Genomic DNA, 21,042 nt, shown 5'->3' with positions numbered 1-21,042 from the left:
ATTTTTAAAGTCCTAGTTTTTTAGTGTATTTTTTCCATTCTGATTTCTTCTTTATCTGTTTCAGCTTTCCAGAACCAATGACTCTTGCCCTCCTGGTTCTATTTCTCCGTAATAAAACCTGCTCTTGTGTTCTTCAGTCACCTAAAGTGAACTTGGTCAGTGTCAATTTAGAGTAACACCCTTCAGGGAAATGTGGATTTTAACCCAAACTAAAACCTTAAATTAAAGAAAAATCTCCTTGATTAATTTAAGAACATGCTTTCTAGGGTCTCTCCTAGCGCCCTGAGGGTTGAGAAGCATTATCTCGGAGGCACACATAGTCAGAAAGCTGGTGGAAGAGTTACAGTTTGAAAGGGTTGATTTGTTGTCAGATTTTGGAAACCATATCAGCCAACCCAGATGAGTCAAGATTTTATGCTTTTGTCTAACTGAGCCATTTTAGATTTTTTTCCTGGATCACATCTGAGAGTAACTCCCAGTTCCATATTTTGCGAAGTTCAGCCACCATCATAGGCTAATAAATAACAGAATTCCTCTGCTCTTGACTAACCAAGGCATTTTATCTTTTTAAAATTGTTTTTAGGCAGTGGTTACTATATTTATTAGAGAGTCTTCATCAAAATCTTTTCTCATTTTTATGAAAATGTTTGACTAAAACAAAACTGTATTTGTTTTGACAAACTTAATTGTTTTTATGTCTCAGTTCTCTCTTTTGAATTGCTAACAGTACATAAAGAAAGCTAAAATTGTAACTTTAGAATATCTATAGCAGAAAAGGACACCATAGCAGACTTGACCCAACACTTTAGATTTTGCCTTTCCCTGAAAACTATTCTTCTTGGATCTACAGGAAGCACAGCCATGAATTGGCATCCAGATGGGCTCTAATTCAAGAGATAACCAGGGGGAGGCCCAAGTACCCCAAAGCGATGGAATTACACCTTGTCTTGAACAGATGGCAGAACCAGAGACCTGGGATTTCCTAAAATGCAATCAAAAGGAACATTTTGTCTTAGTGCAAATGTGTTAAATATCAACATTATTATAGAGAATGCTCTTCAAAAGCTAGCTTCCACATGGACACCGTGTGGGAACAATTAGAACTCTTTGTAATGCCTGATCCTCAAGTGAAAAAGTATGCAAAGTGGTCCTTTGAGGGGATAGCACTGAGCCTAGGACAGGCACAAGGCATATGAATGAACCAATATAGTCACACCCTGACCACTCCAGGATTATTGGTCATGGCCAAATGCAAGCATATTCCTTGAGGAAAATGTTGAGCTTGTGTGGCTCTTTACCCCTGACTTCCATCTGAAGTCCAGGTGAGCAGAGCAGTGGGAAGTCAGAAAAGGCAAGCTTCAGGTTAGGGTTAGGCAGCCCTCTCATTGGTTTATACAAAGTGTAACTTAGGTCTGCCTCTCAGGCCCCCGCTGAAATGTTATCCTCTAATCTACAAAGAAGTGTTCGCACAACTACCTTTACGCATTTTCTCATGTTGATCCTCCCCCCCGATACATTTTTTCCATCTAATCCATTGAATTAATCCTCACCATCCTTTAGATCTCCTCCAAGAGATCTTTAAAAAACACATGAAATTGTCATGCTGTCCTATCAGTTCTTGTTTTATTTACTATCCATCCCACTCACTGGGAACCTTGTTATTAGGTGTACTTCAGGTGTATATCTTCTCCTCACAAATCAATTTCTGGGCTTATGAAACCAGATAAACTTACACCTATTTCTTTGTCTTGGATCCTTCATTTCATCACTCAGCATATATATATACGTGTGTGTGTGTGTGTGTGCTTGTGTGTGTATACATATGTTACATAATGTATACATATATTATCTATATCGCTACATAACATATATTCTTTAATAACCAGTAGGTGTGCATTACAGGGAACTCAATGTTGGCTCAGTCTGAAACTTTAGTAATTACAGCAGTTCAATAATGAAATATGGTTCTCCTTTCCAGACTTTGGTGCTCTCCATTCGTCCATCCATCATTAAGCTGAGTTTCCCCAGAGATGATATGATGTGACTGCCTGAAGCAAATACATATTTTCTCTTCCTAGGCAGTCGTTTTCTTCTTTCCAGTGTGAGTTGTGCTGGGTAATAGGAAGGAAACATCAAAACTCCCTTTATTCTTCTCTAAAGTCTAGAGCTTAGAACAGGAGGTAAGTAGCTTGATCTTTGTTTCACTTTCTCTGCTTTTTCCCACTGTCCTTGGACTCCTCTTAATCCTCTAGATCCCAAGCAAAAGGTACACTTGGACTTGTACCAGGGCCCCTGTGCCTTATCATATCCCGTGCCATTCCATGCAGGAAAGAAAAAGTTAATAATACTCTCCTAATGTCACCATTTGTTCTTATAAACAGTTTATTTCTCTCGGGAAATTCCTCAGTTCTTGGATGTCCACACACAGAGAAGAATGGAAGAAGTCTGCCATGTGCCAACTCTTGTCCAAATTTTCCAAGTTTTCAGCAGCTATAGAGACTCTTAGTATTCTCCTCATTGACCATCTGTTAGGATTGCTAGGACATCACTAGGCTCAAGATTTTGGAAGGGAGTAGGACTTGTTTGGAATAAAGGAACTAACATATTTGTGATGTATAGTTACACATTCCACTAGAAGTGTTCAACCATAGGTTTATATGTTTTTTGTGTCTGTATGTGTGTGTGGAGGAGGGGCATTGATATATTGGTGGGAAAGTTGGAGAGAATGCATATTTTCAATCCCAGAGGAAATTGTGTCATCACTCTATTGCTCCTGATTCATATTTATTTGAAATTTACATCACCATTTCCTATGGCATAGATACATATATCTCATTTGACAGTGGGTTTGACTTCAATTCATGCTTTGTGAATCGCCCATACTCACAAGTTTTAACGTAACCGCAGAAAAAACTTTCCAGTGGGGACGATTGCATGTGTTTAGCTGGTCATTTGGATGTTTCAATCGATTCAGACATTCAATGGAAAGGTCCAGCAAATGCCCCTAATGTGACATTGTTAGTTGTGGGCTAGGTTTTCCTCCTGTATCAACCACTTGGCTAATTAGGCAACAGATTCGAATCTTCATGAATTTTTCAGGCTGATACGTGTTCCTTCCCAGCGCTAATTTGCTGTTATCAGAGGAATGACTCGGCTGTACATTGTTGGTGGTGTATGACCTTACTCCCCTGTTTAGACTGAAATTAGTTGAGGGACTGTGGCCAAGGAGGTCATTTGGTAAATCATCTCTCAGAAAACAGGTCTGCTTTAGAGAATGTCTTTTCTTACTCCTCTTCATTGCCTATCTTAGCCTCTGCTATTGCAGGGTTCTAGCAAGAAACAATAAGATTCAGTGAAACTTTTACCCAGGTTTCAGAAACTTAAAAAATTTTGTAGAAAACCTAGTTATAAAACTTGTGTAGAAGACAATTAAGAATAATTCCATCAGATGAGCTTTCTGTGTTAACAATGAGGGGGACTTGGCATATACCAGTAAGGGACAGAATTTTGGATAACTGAATGAGAAATAAGGAAAACTACTTTATTATGTGGTTTGCAATAGCCATGGGATGTAGGAAGAATCTAGGTTTCCTGGGCTGGCAAAATAAGATCATCTCACTTAACCTTCTCCTCTGGACATATAGTTGGAAAGGCAGGGTACTAACCCAACCCCTGTAAGTTTTTGTTCTCTAATTACAGCTGATTAGTGGTTGGAATTATCAATTAGAAACACAAAACTATTTATGTCTGTTGAAAAAGTCATCAGTACTAATTTCCACAAATTGTTTGCAGTTTCCAGTAAGAAAACACCAATTAATTCATTCACTAAGAATTGCAATGAGTTAGCGCAATGGAGACTGGCATGGTAGTAAGAGCACAGAAGTCATATTCAGGGCTTCAAGGTTATAGATGGCACTTGGCAGTCATCAGTGCTTTGGATTTCTACCTTACCAGAATTTAAAAAGAGGTAATGTTCCTTCCAAGACGTGAAAAGAATATCTCAAAAATGACTATTGTAATCCCCAGTTTTTTTCCTTTAGCAATTTTTTTCCCTAATTTTCCATTGGGAAGAGACAATATAACATTTATTCTCTTTTCTCCCTCATGATTTGTATATAATTAGGGGCTTAGAAGTGTTATCCTTCAGCTCTAAAAGAAGCTGCTATGTTGGAATACGAAGGGTCATTTTACTTATGGGAGTACATACTTTTTAATTAAAAATTATTTTATTGCTTTTGTTAAGTAATTAAAATTTACAAAGTGATTTCTCACAAATATTTATTAATATTAAGTTTTTTTTGGCATACCCCAGTAAATTGCAAGCAATTGCTTTACTCTGCATGTGTAATTAAAGTGACTAAGTAATTATATTTTTTCCTTGAGTATGGTTGACAGTATCACATTTTTCTAAGTTTTGGTTCATTTTTATTTCCATCAGTGAGTGCTTCATAGAAACCAAGATAAGGGTTGTCAGTTAGCAAGGGGGAAGACTGCTTTTCTTACTGAGCTTTTGAGAAATACAAACAAATATTATGTGCCATGTTCGCATTTTCATATGCTCTGTTTTCGTAAATGTCTTTCTTCTTCCTTTATCTACTTGCCCTGCAACTTGCTATTATTATCTGGATGGCTATATAAACATTTCTAGAATGCATATGTTAACCAAACAAATGCTTAGTTTTACATATCTAGACTTTTATTCAAGTTGGAACAAACAGGAGGCATATCTCTTCAACTACCCCATTTGCTCTACTGGGCCCTTATCATATCCTTCTCTCTTGTTCTGCCTCAGATATTATCATCTCCCTTGAATTTCTCTTTATCATCAGCAAATGCTCCCTAAGAGTCCCCAGTGTGCAGGCTTCATGCCATATGCAGGGACTTCTACGCATATCAACTCACAGTCCTTACCTGCTGAGGAGCCTAGCATCAGCAGGAGGCAAGGCTGAGTCAACATCATGGTTTCTTTCCGAAATAAAGGAGAATGAAAAGTAAATGTGAAACAACACACTTGGAAACATCTCTCATTCTTAACCACAATCTAGGATGAAGGGCTATCCGTGCAGTGAAGGTTGAATAATGGTCTAGGATCATGCTGAGAGAAGACCCCTTGGAGGCTATCTCAGACCAAGAAGGTAGAGCCCAGGTGTCCACCCTAAGGGATACATTTGGAGGAACAAAGCCAGCAGTGCTTCTCTTGCGACAACAGAAATGGAGCAAGCATTTCTGGATACTATTTGGAACAAGCCTTTAGTAGCAAGAATGTTGGGGCTAAACAAAGAATTACTATAATGCAGACTTCTCCTTGGGGCCAAGATGGAATAACAGGGGCTTATTTACCCTTCCACCTGAAAAAAACCCTTGAAAAAACCAGAAAATTTATGAAACAATTGCTTCCAAGAACCTAGACCTCAGACAACAGACAGTAATCCGTGAAAGACGGGAAACGAATGAAGTCAGTCCTATAGTTTCCCGAACTTACTGCCTTGAGTTTTAGGCTCTGGAACAAACCCAGATGGATCCTAGTGGACACCCTGAGTTGAGGAGATGGGGCTGGGAATTTGAGGAAGTCCAGGTGACTAGAGTTTGCAGGGCAGATTGACAGAGAAGAGAGAGCTACCCGCAGAGAGAAACCTGGAGATCTTCAGGGAGTGACTTTGAGGGTTCAGAAGAACACTGGTCAATGCATGCTTTGAGGAAACTACTCTAGGCAAGGAGAAGACCCACCCACAAGGGTTAGAGGAGAAAGCACCTGGTACTCCTACAGGGTCAGAATAGTGCCTGTTCCCACCAGCCAGACTGGAAACCTCAACATTTAAGAGACTTTGGTACTCAGAGGAGTCTTGCCTTGGTAGTAAGGGATGAGTCGCCCTGGAATAAATGCTGATATGGTTTTGCCTGAAAATTCTTGAAAGTAAGTCTCAAAGGAATTAAGCTGTTTCAGGTAACACCATCACCCAGATTTTCAGGAAGCTGGTTTTTGGTGAAGTGGGTAGCAGAGAAGTCTGCATTGTAGAAAGCCCTGCAGGGCTTGCCTTGATTGCTGGTGATGAATAAGGGCCACAAATGGCTGTGAGAACTCACATACTTCAGCCCACCGCAAGCCATACCGAGAATCCCTGCAAACTCCAACCTGCCACCAACAATTGATTCTGGAAGACCTTCCCCCATCCAAAGATGAGTAATAAACAAAAAGATACATATAATCTACTCTTAAAAATGATCAAAGGAACAGGAAAAAGAAAAATGAGACATCACTAAACAATGACACCTGATGAAAGAACACGTTCCAGGAAAAGTTACCACAGATCATCTGGAGAATATGATTGAACATATCACCAAGATTTTCTTTGTAGAAAACAAATGCCTCCATCAAATAAAAATACCAGGTAGAACAATGCTGAGGTGTAAGAGATCCTGTAAGATACAGCATGAAGATAGAAGGAGAGAGAACCAGGATGAGAAGAGCTTAGGAAGGAAAAGGAAGAGAAAAATAAAACCATCGCAGAAAGAAGGCCACACTTACATAAGCACAAGGGAGAATAGATTCTGAAGAAAACAAGCCAAGAAATCAAAAACAAATGAAAAACTGTGAAGAGATCAATGTCAATATTGAGAATATTGAGCAAAAAAAAAAATGGAATGAACAAAATTAAAAACCATGGAAATGGTAGATATGGGAGATGAAGCAGGAGGTTTGAGCATAAGCATGGGTAGTGCCCCTAGATTAGCAAAGCGTATTAGATTAAAAACTAGATTAGAAAACTGTATTTAAATATTAAGAGGGCTTTTCACAAATAAAGGAAGATTTGAATCATAGTGAACAGTTCCTTTCCTTCTTTCAAGACCCAACTCAAGATTGGTCTTCCCCAGAAAGCCTTTTTCACCGACTCCACACTGAACTTAACTCTCTTCTTGCAGCATAAATTGGTATATGTCATGATCTATCTTTCCTCCAATTATTACACTGGCTTTTATTGTTGTTGTTTTTAGTTTGGAGAATTAACCTCTCGTAAGAGGACTGGGGGTGCATCTTTCTCTTTCACGTTCCCCTTTGCACTTTGTACAGATGGCACAGAGTCAGTGCAGTGTAGACAAGGGAGCAAATACTTAAGTTGCAAATTTTCCTCCTGCCTCAATGCACGGCTCTCTGGGTGCTGATTTGGTGGTTCAGTTCTGGTCCTCAGGATGCCAGCCCTCTGTTACTGATTTTCTGTTGCTTTCTTAAAGGTAAGTGAATAACTGAAGAAGCACAAATATTTGATCAGGAAATTGGAAGTTAAAATGTACTTTTTTTCTCTTTTTCTTTATTGCCAAATATTCTGAATCATCTAAAGGTGCAGGTACTGTCAAGAATGCTGGATGAGGAGTGGGGCACTGGAGTTCAAGGGCAGGGCTTACCACTAACTACCCATGTGTCCCCGGATAAGTCACTTGATGTTTGTTCTGTTGTATCTTGAGGCTAGAACAGTTCCTGCCTAATTATAGATACTGAATAATTATGTTTTGCATGAAAGAATAATTAATCACAGTTTCCTTCTATGTAAAATGAGGGACGTGCATGAACCTGGTCTCTGAAAACTGTTTCCGCCATAAAAATCTACAAACTACCTGCTTTCCTTGGATTGGTAAGCTTTTATGCTGTATATTTCAATTGCAGCAACTCTGCAGATGCCTGTTGTTTTTATGGAAGATGTGTTTGTCCCCATATGTGCTATTTACACGTTCCATGTAGATTTTAATGTCCATCCCAACTTGCACAACTTTGAGAACAGCCAGGCAAAAAGTCCAGAGGGCACACTGAAGGATTCTTACAGGAAGCTTATAGCCTGTCTCCTTTGGCTAATTTGCAAAAGCATTTTTTGATTTAAAACAGAAGGAGGGTGAATCCCTGGGAGAAAACTCACTTCCACTAATGTTCCTTCTGGAGTGAGTTATGAGAGGAAGCCCCAGATGGATTATAGACGAAGGTTAAACTTTGAGACACTAATTTATTGAAAAGGTAAAGATAGTGAAAGAACAAAAAGTGCCCTGAATGCTATGTCCGCGTGTCCTTTTTGCCCCATGTCCCATTCGTTCCAGTAATTTAGAGATCTCTAAAAGAAATATGTGCATGTGTAGAGGCAATGTCACCCAGCTGCCTAAGGAAAATCTTTACCCCTTGGAAACAATTGAAATGATCATTCCAATTGGATTTTTAAATTAGACAATAATGGATACACTTTAAAGAAGACATTTCATTTTTGAAAAACAGCAAGCCTAACAGAGCTGTATGGGGGCAATGGTTTCAAAGCTTCCAGGGGTATTTTGGAAAAATATTATTGTGTACAGTGAATACAGTGTTACTTAGTACCATATGTCATCAATTTGAAGGTGCCCATTATTTTCACATTTCTGAAATCATTTTATAACTAACAAAATCTCACAATTGCTGTGGGTCAGGTGGGAGTTGGGTCCAGTTGTCACCAAGTACACGTATGTGGCCTTGTTATTATTCCTGGTGAGGTAGCCTGGAAGCCATAACTTCAAAATATTTCAGTCAATACACTGTTTAAGGACTATTTGAGGAAGGAATATGCATCCCGATTCTTTTCTAAAAGACTTCTGTTGACACCATCTGGTAAGGTAAACAAAGCACCGTCATCTAAACTCACAGAATAGGGCACAGAGGTTTGGAAGAAAGTTGTGGAAACAATAATGGAACACTCTGTTGAGAAATGCTGTATCACCAACATGCTCCAGGAAGGGGACACAAAGGATAATAAATGTATGTGTATATTTTCTAAGTACCAGTACTTTGATATCTATTTTTATTTTTCTTCTTTTCTCCCCAATTTCTGGCTAATAAGTCACGCATCCACAGAGCTCTCCTTTGGTACTGTTGTCCAAGTACATGGTGAAGAGGTCGTGATCAGATGAACTTTGGAGAGTACACTTAAAAAAAAAAATTCTTTTTGAGATTCTTCGTAAATGTTTCTCTAAAAATGAAGTGGTATAAGAATACATTAATGGCCTCACTTAATGGTCTGCATCCACACCCTTTGCAATGTGACTTTGCATCGAGAATGGGGAATCTCTTTTTCTACATCTTGAACCCAGGTTTGCCTTGTGATCAACTTTGATCAAAGAAATAAGGTGGCAATGATGGCGTGCCACTTCTGAGTCTAGGCCTTAAGAGGCCTTGCACACTTACACCCTCTCTTAGAATGCTGACATCACCACATAGACAAGCCTGTGATAACCTGATGGAGGATGAGAGACCATGTAGAGGAGAGCCCACTTGTCCCAGCAAGGGCATCCTCAACTACTCTATAGCCAGTCAGATTTCAAGTATGTGAGATAACTCAGCCAAGATCAGCAGAGTTAGACTACCTTACAGATAGCTGACTAAAGACTTACGATTAAGCCCAGCCAAGAACAGAATTGCCCAACTGACCTATAGACTCATTAGCAACAAAAAATGTTTATCATTGTAAGCCACTATGATATGGGGTGATTTGTTACACAGCAATAGCTCACTGATACATGAGGGGTGGCATATGCTTCTCACACAAAATCAGGTCATCCTGAAGTTCACATCATGATGCTTTTTCTGAAGGTGTTTTGAAGTTTTTGGATTCCAAACATCCATCTATTTCTGCATTTCCCAGGAGTGGAAGCACTGAAATTCTGTATGACAGGCTGCTCTTGAGATATTTTCAACTTAGTTGGAATCAGGATTTGCCAGAAATGTCGTGAGACAGCTTGTTTAAGTGAGATTTCCTGCTCAGTTTCTTTTTTTAAAAGAGAGGGAGAAAAAGAAAGAAAAAATAATGATTTTTGGATGGATTTCATCTGCGCTGGACACATTGGGACGTGGAGCTGAGGAGAACTGATGTGAAAGATCTTCAAGTTCTTTAGAAACTTTGGCAAAGTCTTAATCCACCTGAGAATTCCTCAGATTGAATGTTTGAAGTGTCATTCTAAATTAGTAACACTGACATCACAAATTGCTCCCATAAATCAATCTCTCACTCCTCAAAAATGTTCTGTTTACCGATTGCTCTGTCTTCCTTTGGCTGCTTTTTATTAAGCTGGATATATTCTTTTACTATCTTGCTTGTAAATTATTGGAGGATTGTTTTCATTTCTTTTCAAGCCTCAAACTGAAAGGTGAGTTTTAGACACCTTACTATTTGGTTAATATTTTACATTTCAATTTTTCAATTCAAACCAGGGAACCAGAGAAGGGTATGAATAAAACTTAAGCTATAGGTGCACATTTAGAAAAAAGAAAGAGCAAAGGATGAATATGTATGAAACTTATTTAAAATGCCATATTTATGAGGAGAGGAAAAATATTGGAGGCTTGCTTTCCCTTTACATATTTTCAAAACACCACATGGGATTGAGTGAGACCAAGTGAAAAGTATAAAATTTGTTGAGTGTGGTGGGTGTTTGAGTGCAGCAGTGCAGTAAAAAGTTGGCACTGTGAATTATCTAGGGCTTGTGGGTAGGAAGATACATTGAGGGCTTGGGATTAAGGAAAGACATGGGTTCCCTCATGCCTGATTTTCAATGGGACATTTAGAAGGATGCTTTCCCTCTTTCTGGGTTAGTTGATTTCATCCTGGAGGCCAAGAGTGCAAAGGCCACTAGTTGCTCCTCAGCAGGCCAGGATGTGGGCTCGTTTTTGCCTCTGCAACATCCTTATTGCTTCTTTTTACAAATTGCTTCTGTGCCTGCTCTGTACCTGCACCAAATCCAAGTGGTGGTGATAACAATGCCAACTTGTTATAGTAACCCGTGAAAGGGAAGAAGGGGTCAGAGGAAATAGTCAACCCAAGGGATTTGAATTCATCTGGCAATTATTTCACCCATTCTGTGCTCAAGCCTGTTAGGCCCTGAATGATTGAAACAAGAAATGGAAGGGACGGGGGCTGCATTCTCTGATCCAGTGATTCCACATGTTGGTGCCCAAACCATAAAAAGTCACACATAGGCACAGGAGACATGGACAGAGGAGTTAGTGTTCATGAAGAAGGTTCTGGTTAAATAAGGTGTGGACAGCTGTTATTTGGGAATCCACGCAACAGTAAACATGAATAATGTAGATCCATGTATTAGCATAGAAAAGTCACTGATACAGATGGTTGAATAAAAAAAAAAATAAGCTCAAAGTTATGAGCTACAATGTAATACCTCTTGGTATCATTATAAACCAACTAATCAAAAGTATATATTTCTACCTTATAAGTATGAAAATTCATAGAAAAGAATTGAGATCACATGTACAAAATAGTCCCTGTGAGGGTACTTGGATGTGGGGAGGGGGCTGGTCAGGAAGTATTTTTGTGTCTCATTACTATGATGCATTTATACATTAATTGAATTAAATGAACAAATTAAAAATAATTAAAAAAATAATTAAAATAAGTTAATTATGGGCACCAATAAAAAGCTTATTTACCAACAGTGCCTCCTCACCACCATACACATAAAAACAAAGGCATTCCATTTGGGCTTCCTTTTTTCTTGCAGAAACAAGAACCACAGATATATTTCATATTTTAATAAAATGAAATGTTTTTTTTATTGATTTCCATACAATTTTTTCTTTTAAGTTTCCCCCCCTCTCCTTTTTCCCCTTCTTTTTCCTGATTTCTCTTCTTCTTTCTCAACTCTATTATTGTGTGTGTTCTTCAAGTTTTGTCCTCAGCTCCCTCTCCTTTTTTTGGGAATTTTTACTCATTCTCACAGAATCAAAGATAATCTCTAACAGAATGACTTTCTTAATCTCTGTTTTCACGTTTGCTTTTCCCACTCTGTTGGGCATCTCCCCTTGCACGTTCTGGCACGATTTTGGGCTCGGTTTTTCTAAACCTAAAATCATCTCCTCTCTTCCCCAATGTGCTGTTTATCCCAACTTTTGATTTCTGCCAAGATTTTGCCATTTTCCAGTCTCCCACACATAGGGACCTAGTTGACTCTCTAAATCTCCTCTTTTCGTTTTTCTTACCCTTCTCAACATGCCATTCACTCTTCCTTTCCAATGTCTTCTGCATCTATGTTTTCATCTCCATTTGTACATTTCCTTATTGGATTCTCACAACCAAAAGTGGAGTGGAAAATGAGCTGCTTTTTTCAGCAAATGATGGGCTCCAAAAGCTTATTTATCTAAAGGTTTTGTCTGAACTGTGATGGTTATTTTGAATTCTTATTTGAATTGCATGGTTACCACTTTTTCCCTCACAATTATTAGTCATTCACCAAGAATTTACCAAGCACTGGTTTTACAATCAGCCATGGGAGATACTATAGACATAGAACACGTGGGTTCTTCTTCTGAGGAACTAATTGATGAAAGAAATCATCAATACACAAAAGAAGTGGCTTAAAACAAATTTCATAGCACAGAATAATGCACAAAACACAGTGGAAACTAAATCCATGAAGCTGCCCTTCTCTCTTCCTTACTTCTGCAAACATTAAGTATCTACCATGTGCCAGACATTTATCTGGGAGCTGAGGATATGGCATAAATAAGTCAGATAAAGCCTTGCCCTTGTGGGACTCTTATTCAAGTGCAGGGAAATAAATACTAAATGAGCAAGCAAATAATTAAGATGGTTTCTGAGAGTAATAAATGCTATAAGAAAAAAATAATAGAGGACAATATGACAAAAAGGGCCTGGGGATGAAATTTAGCTGGAACGGTCAGGAAGCTGTCTCTGAAGAGCTGATATTTGAATTGAGACCTAATGTTGAAAGAGCCAGTTATGGGGAAATCTGAGTCACAGGCGGGGCATGGCCCAATCGCAAAGGCCCAAGGTGGACCTGGGCTTGGTGTGCTTGAGGAATTGCCAGATGAAAGAGGAACTCAAGAATGATGAGCAATAAACTGGGTTGTATTGAATACCATGGGACACAGGTCCTTTGGTAGCTGGGGATGTAGGACAGGACCTGTTTGGAGGGAGCACAATACATTTAGAGGGAAATTTCATCAATGCCCTCTTTGTGACCCTGCCTTGATGAGTAAGTGGCTCTTTCTGACCACATGGACTGTGAAAAACCTCTCCAGAACCCTCCTTCTGCCCCACCACACACTTTTCTATGGAGTAGCATTTAAGTCAGATGGATAAGCAGGGAAAAGGAGAACAAGTTTACCAGGGAAAGGACAAGCCAAGTGAATTAACAACATTTTCCTAATCAGTTTCCAGAGGCATTGGTCTACGCGAGAACGAGATGTTTGATATTCTGGTTGAGTAAGTTCTTGATTCAGGTCATCAATTATGATAATAGAACAAATCAAAAAGTTTCCAGCAAACAGAAATTCTTCATTTCCTGGCTCCTACTCAAGTTTATTGATTGGACTATTGGGTAAGACTATAAATTTCATGTAGAAATGCTAGAAAAGCTTTTGGCTGGGCCCTTGGCTCTTTCCAATCTTAAAAAGGGTTTGAGGTCCTTGTGACAATTTGGATCATTCATCCCTATAGACAGAGACAGGTGGTTCATGGATAAAATTGTCTTCACTCTTGTCATGAGAGGAATGACCAGCTGTATACATTACATATTGAATTGAATATCTACAACCTGAATTTTCTTCCAAAATATTCCCTCAAGTTGTCTTCTAAAATGCTAATCATTAGAACCCCTTCCTTGGAGTTATAAAATATAGATTCTTTCTTCAATAAATATATGTTCCTAGGAGAGGAAGGAGGGCCCCAGTCATGTGACTCATTCATCTTTCTGAATAGGTTTATCTTAATATTAATATTTATGCATTAACATTAATATCAGTATTTATACATGAAGAGACAGTAGGAAGTAGTAAAAATTACATAAAATATGGAGTCCAAGGGCCTAAGTTCAAGGCCCAGGTCTTCCTCTCACTAGCTGTGTGACTTGGCAAATTGTTGATTTCTATAAACCATAGTTTCCTCCTCTAAATTTTATCTGAGGTTTAAATAAGAACGTGTTGTAGTTTTGTGAATATTAAAACACCAAATAAATGTAAACTATTGTAAATATTATCAATATATTAGTAGAGATTTGTTTTTAAGATTGATTTCTTCATCATTTTGGAAAGGACTGGAATTCTGAAAATCCTGTGGCCTTTGGGTAACTTTGGAATATAGTAAAAAGAATAACGTTTATGATTACTTATTATGTGTTGAAAAGATGCTAAGTGCCTTTCATATATTCTCATTTCATTTTAATAACTGCCTAGTGAGGTAGCTACACCCCAAATACAGTGAGGAGTCAGGATTATATAGGTTAATGAACTTCTTTAAGTCACTTACTAGTAACTAGTGGTGACCTTCAAAGCTTGAGGGCTAGGCATTCAATGACTCTGCCTTCCACTCAGCACAGTGCACCAATGCTGGGTTTTAGAAGAAAGCCAGGGTTGCAAATTTGAGAAATTACAATGCAAGGCAAGTATTCATTGAAGGTGATGGGAGGTAAGAAAAAGGGCTCCCTTGGAGAGCAAGTTGGAAACTATGCTCGTATTCTTCTCAATTTTGCTTGCAGGTATCACTTTGTAAACACACATCATTTTTGTTTTCAGTTCTAATATCCTTCTTGTATTGTGCAATCGGTACCAAGATTGAATGATACCTCCAAATTGCCATTCTTTCCAACGTAATTCCCTCTGAGACTTTGTTCTGTGATTTGCACCCAAAGGAAGAGCATCATGACCTTTGTCTCCTTCCCTACCCTTGTTCTTTCACATGATTACCTGGTTTTATCTTTGAGCCATTTGTGTTAAACTCCTAGCACTCTAAGCTTCCACTTGTAAAATAGTAGTTTTCCTAAGAGCCAGAAGTGATCTTTTCCTAAAATTTCATGGCAGATACTAGCTCAAGACTGGGAATACAGTAACTAATAGATAAATAGTCACGGATAGGTTGTATTAAAGACATTGGGACTGAGAGTAAACATTAATTACGCTTTCCTTATAATGAATATTCAGTTTAATTTGGCACATTGGCTGAATTATTTTCAACCATTCAGTCTTAGGATTTTATACGTTGTTGAAGGGAATAGGGAGAACAGGTAAGAATAAACACTTTTCTGACACTAGAGATATGGCTAGTCTTCAGACACCCTGAGTGGTGTATTTGCGCTTAGATGACTGAGTGGAGACCACCTTCAATAAAATGCTCTTGAACAGATGCCTTCTTAAAAGTGCCTCCTCCTTAAACTCTAAGTGTTGATATCTTTCTCAGAAATCCCTCTTCAATATCTTTAGGTGACACAAGTTCTCATTAAGTGAAATTCACCCTACTTTGGGCTGTGTCTCGTTCCTCTGAAATCCTAAAGAATTCCATTTCTTTCCCACTACTTAAAATATCTGCTTGAGGAGCCCTCTTCTTTAAATATGAGAACCATATCACCTCAACTGTTTGGACTGTAAGTTCTTGGGGGACAGAGGTCATGTCTTCCTTAGGTCACCTCTCCAAAAAGGTTTGCAAGTCCTGCAAAGTCTTACTCAAATCCAAGTTCCTTTAGGAAACCTGTTCTGAATACTCCTGTGCAAACACATACATCCTCTTTCTCCAAATCCCTCTTATATATGTAATCAGTGCTATTTGCTTCATGGTCTTAATTTTTGATGTGGCTATGATTTATCTTCCAAATAATGATTTTAAATCCTTTAAGATAAAGGCCATGAATTGAATTTCTATGCATTTCTTGTAATGCCTACCCAAGGTTTGGGGGAAAAGTGTTCATTTTCCAGTAAATTATGATGAATGAATTGCATGCATACATGCATGAATGAATGAATTTCTCTCCTCATGACTGCATAGCAGTGTGGCATTTATAATTTCTCCCCTGGCATTTCAGTTGGCTTAGTGACTTTTTAGTGGATAATTACTGCACAAATGATTTCTATATCTCTCCATGACCATTTAAAAAGTCGAATTTAGAGAGCAGAATGACTGTCTGTTTGCAGAAACATCTTTCTTTTCCTCAAGAAGGCCCAGCCTTTTACCTTCTTCTACCTGTGCTCGACAATCTGCCCTCTCTCACTAATAAAAATGATTGAAAAGCACCTTGAAAATACAAAGTGCCATATAAATGCTAACTGAGGCAATAATAAAACAGTAATAATAACTGTTTGCTGATAAACGTCACTTTCAAGCCCAAGGGAGACATTTCACGGGGGAAAGCAGAACGGGTCCTGTGCTTGTCCCTGGGCAGTGCCTTGCTCTGAATCATACTATTCTCCCTCCATTTGGACACCACCATTTGCAATGGTCATGAAATGGTACTGGTATGTAAAATTATTGTCATCTCCCACATTGTAGAAAGCAATGTGTAGCCAAGTAATCCATTCCCTGACAATTGCCAGAGCTACCTCACTCAAGCAGATAGTTTAGAAAATAAATGGATTTAGGAAGGAGTGCACAAAGACTGCACAGCTCCTCTTGGCTACAGCTCAGCCCCTGATATAGCTGCAGCATCCACTCCAGCTTTGCTCAACCCTAAGTCAAGTTGTATCAAGAAACTGGCTCAGTGTGGACCCAGGGAGTTGCCAGCCAATATGGTGGGATTTGAGAGGCTTTGGGGCATCTTTTGCCATGGACTTCCTCTGTGTATCCACACCTCTTTATCTGATAAGAAATATGAAAGCAAGGACAGAGGATGAGACATAGGGCAGAGTATAATGGGAGACTGTAAGAAGAAAAGAATCCAGAGCATAAAACACAGACCTAAGAGTGCATACCTATAAGAGATGAGGATGGCATTCTAAGAGAAGTGTTCACCCCCAGAACATGGAAAGTAAGAGAGGAGGGGGAGTAAGGAGGCAAATAAGAGCATACTCTGGTACACTGGGCTTTGGCAATAGAAGGAAAGAAAGAACATGCAAGGAAGAGGGGTCTAGGTTTGATGACAACAGTGTTCACACTCATTGTATGGACTATGTCCCCTCCTGATGAGCATTTACAATTGGACAAATCATTCTCATTCTCCCATGTAGGCCCCTCTTCCTATGCTCAGGTCTCATGGTACTCCTTGGTCCTCTCTATTCTCTCTGCAGAGTCCAGTTGAGTCTATATTTTTCTCACTGTCTCCATGGCTACCACCACAGTTCACCTGGATGTCCCACATGCTACTCATTCTACTTAGCCAAAGGTACTCAATATCTTCAGCTTCTCAGAACTAGTTCCTTCCCTGACTTCCTCTGTGTACTGACTTGTATCACCATTCCTTGTCGTTTTATCAGAATCTAGTTGTCATTCTTAATTCCTTCCCCCTTTTTCTGCTTCCTGATTCCCACATCCAGTCAATGAGGAAGACCTCTCATTTATCTTCTGTGCTCATCCCCTCCTCCTCATTCTCAGCAATGCTCCCAGAGATCAACACTTTGAGGTAAAATAACATGGAATGTTTGGAGCTGCGTTTACCTCCGGGTTTACATTCTGGGGAGAGGGACGGCTGTGAAGTTGAGATCTTCTTCTTGGGCAGAGGAGGAGTCTCAGAAAGAAGCTGAGTTTAAGTGAAACCTCCTTTAGAGGATAAGTGCAGAAAGCAGGCTTTCATTTATTATTATATATACCTTTCAGTTCCAAGATCAAACACAATGATTTTGTAATATATGATAACATTTATGGCTTTCTGTTGTTTATCATTTTGATGTCCCCATATCTATTCCCCTGAATTATTAGCAATACAATCTTCATAAGGAAAGGAACTGAGTACTTATCTTCAGTGGTAGTAAGGAAGTGAGCTGCTATGAAGAATGTGGAAGATGCATGCCAATCTTGGGGGGAAGAACTCTAAGAGACAGAGTGAGTTGTGGCAGCTACTGAGAACAGAAAAGACTAGAAGAAACCTGTATTGCCGCCTTCTCCACTCTCCTGCCCCCAGTAAGAAGCACATAGAGCAGGTGCAAAACCCATAAGGTTTTTAGGACAAGGTCATTATATATAAGACACTTTATATATGCCATATCTAGTATGCATTCTAACTCTTCATTTATGCATACTTATTTTCTTATTATAGATAAGGAAACTGAGGATCGATGGTAGAGTTGACACCTATTATTTTTCCATGGCCAATGCTCCTTCCCCCATTTCTATTCCTACTGGTCTTTTTCATCTGGTGAGTCTGTCAATAACCTAGCCCTGCTTCTCATGCCTTAAGTCTAAACATGTGATCCAGGCTGATCAATCAAAATACTCCATTCCTCTGCTGAGGGGTCCGGAATGGTCTGGTTACCCAGATGAGCAAAGTTCTTTCTCAGGGATTGATGGAGATACTTTGAAATAGAAGGTGTCTGTTCTTTTAAGAGATGAGCTGGCAGGGCCACATAGGCCTGGAAATTCCCATGGCCGTCTTTACTGCCCTGTGGAATGAACCTGTTGAGACTTAAGCCAGAAAAGAACAGAGCCAGGAGGCATGATGAGACTATGACAGAGGTGAAGGCAATGATGGAGCTCCTCAAAGGCTTCATGCCTTGGCTTCCTTCAGGCCTTCACTCAAACATCACCTTCTCCAACCACTCCTGTCCTGCCCGCTCCTATGCTATTCTTCTACATAGTAATTACCACCATCTGTCATGTTATATATTTAAACATTTATCTGTTTTGTTCACTATTGAATCTTCAGCACCTTTAACAGCTCTTGACCCAAGCAGGCCCTCTGCCAATATTTGTAGAATGAATAAATGAGTCATCCGAAGTACTTTATCTAGCTCTGACTAAAGAAGTCTCGAACTCTTGGATTTCCTAGTCATAGAAGACAATATAATCCCTTTTCTATACATGCAAGCTCCAGTCGAATTTATGTCACTTGGAAATAAGAGCCCTGACTAATAAGAAGATGGAGTGCACATCCGCAGTTTCACAGCTGGTACATGATAGAGCCAGGGGTGAACCCAGGTCTCACAGACCCTGAACCATTGCTTTTCTAGATGCCAGTGTCCTCGTGGGGCATGATCCATTTGTTCACTGACATTTCAGCCTGGAGGACTTTGAGAGATAATTGTCTCCCAGCAGCTGACACATAGGGCCACTGGAGAGGAGAAAAGGCTCAAAAGGTGGAGGTAGGAGGCTGGAAATCATGGTATTTTTGGGAAGGGTCGGGGTGTGATGATTTCCTATGATTTCCCTTTGTTCAAACTAGCCCAATTAATTCACTCTTTCACTGGGATCAACTGTCTTTATGGAGATGTTTTATGATTTATTTAGATTCCTCCAAGCTTTAGCTGAGGCTAAACTTGGGAAAAAAAAAATCCACAGATCCCTGGGGCCAGGCAAGTCTATGTTCACCAAATGAAAACTGTATGATCCCTCCCTGGGCTGGGGAAGGATGCAGGCATGGTCCACCCTTGTTGAAGCTCAGGTTATGTGGTAATGGATTATTCCATATATATTTGAAATAAAATACATGACCAAACTAAATTTTAGTTATGGATATTGATTTTATTGACTAAAACTGCCTCTTTACAAACTCCTTGGTTTGTCTAACAGAAGTGTTACCGTTTGACCAGGGTAAACAGGAATGAGGCCTAGAGGTCCACGTACTGAATGAGTAAGGAAGCCTGAAGACTTCTCTTGAGAAGCGGTGTGCAGAATTAAGACATCATTACAGTCCTCCTTTGTGAACCCAGGATTACTCCCTCTCTGGTTTCTCTTTTCCCACAGGCTCCTTGTTCCCCTCTCAGACCCCTCATTTATAACAAGTTATAAATGCATAAAAACAAAATCAGTCTAAATCACAGCTCTTCCAAAGGAGGGTTACAATTTGATCACAAAAGAGAACTCCAGTTAAGCTAAAAGTATGCATTTCAATGGGAGAATTGCAGGCACAGTGACCAGAGGAATACTGGGAGGCCCCAAAGTGTTCACATCATCCTTGAAGTCTTCTTATGCAGGCGGATTTTATTAATTCATTGAACCAGACATGGAAGTTTGGGTATTTTTCAATTCAAATGGGACTAGAGGTAGTGCTGCAGCCATTTTGATACACATTAGTGTTTAGGCTTCAAGGTGCCTTTAGTGCAACTTGAAATTGTGGGAGGGCATTGCTAATGTGTGAGCCCTGAGTGGGGAAGGCGAGCCCACTGAGAAGGGAAGGCTCTTTCAGGACAAGACGCAATGTGCTGGTGTATGGATGTCAGGGTGGGAGATCCTGATCTGATATAACACTGGGAGAAGCACTTTGCTGACTTGCTGGAGGCTTCCCCAGCATGTGGATGACTCAAGACTTGCAAATCTCCTGTTGTTTTGATTTTCCATCTCCAGCAGCTTTTCTCTTGATCCATTTTAACAGATTCGCTCCAGAACCACACCCTCAATCATGTCACGTGTCCAGATACACACACTCTGGCCACAGCATCCCCCCATGGCAAGTATCTAGGGCCTCTCCCCACTGTTCCTGCTGCCTTGCTTGGCTACATCATTTCCCCCTAAACTATAAAATATCTTAAATTTCCACAACTGTCTACATTCAACCCTGCCTGTTCTTTAACCTCTAATCTTTAATCTCTTCATCTGAAAAAAAGAAGTACCAATAGATAGAGCTCACTATGTAGACATTTTGTGAGGAGTGATGACTCACTACAAGTAGGGAGGTGAGGCTTCCTGGGGGCCTTGGCTTCATTGGGAATGAGCACTCAAGACATAGTGGCTCCTAGTGGCAGGGATGTTGCCTGAGGTAGCAGCATCATTTGAGACACAAGGGAGATTCTGTCTCTCTTTCCACACCCTCTGCACATACCCTTCTTAACCATCCTATCATTGTTGGGTGGGTCGGAGCTCAAAACATGCCTGGTGTCCGACTTTCTTTATATGTAGGTCACTGTACCAAATTTCTGAGTTTTCTCTGGTATATCACTTCTCATTCTTGGGCAGTCTTGTGTCTTGGGGAAAGCAAGCCACAACTCTCCATTTCTCTTTCATCTTCTAAAGTGAAGACTTGGGTAGGTAGTTTAGGTCAGGACTGCTCTGTAAAACTAGTAACTCTGTCTTTCTTTCTCTGTCCCTGTAAGTGTGACTCAACCTACCTGCCCCAAGCTTTGGGGCTATGAAGGGGCACAAGAGGAGTTCC

General features: G+C 39.7%; 1 long non-coding RNA gene across 5 annotated transcripts in view; it reads left to right on the top strand.

Moving 5' to 3' along the window:
• LOC106845809 (uncharacterized) overlaps positions 1-21,042 on the top strand; it is a 98,042-nt gene that overhangs the window by 33,127 nt on the left and 43,873 nt on the right. The window contains exon 3 of one of the 5 annotated variants that reach the window (XR_011504443.1): positions 1,979-2,180. The exons of the other annotated variants lie outside the window; for them this stretch is intronic. This is a non-coding gene — a long non-coding RNA (uncharacterized lncRNA). The remainder of the gene's footprint in view (positions 1-1,978; positions 2,181-21,042) is intronic. 5 annotated transcript variants of the gene reach the window in all.

Source organism: Equus asinus, chromosome 7, assembly GCF_041296235.1.
Source record: "Equus asinus isolate D_3611 breed Donkey chromosome 7, EquAss-T2T_v2, whole genome shotgun sequence".
In the NCBI taxonomy this organism is placed as follows: Eukaryota; Metazoa; Chordata; class Mammalia; order Perissodactyla; family Equidae; genus Equus; species Equus asinus.
This window is presented reverse-complemented; position numbering and strand designations above follow the sequence as displayed.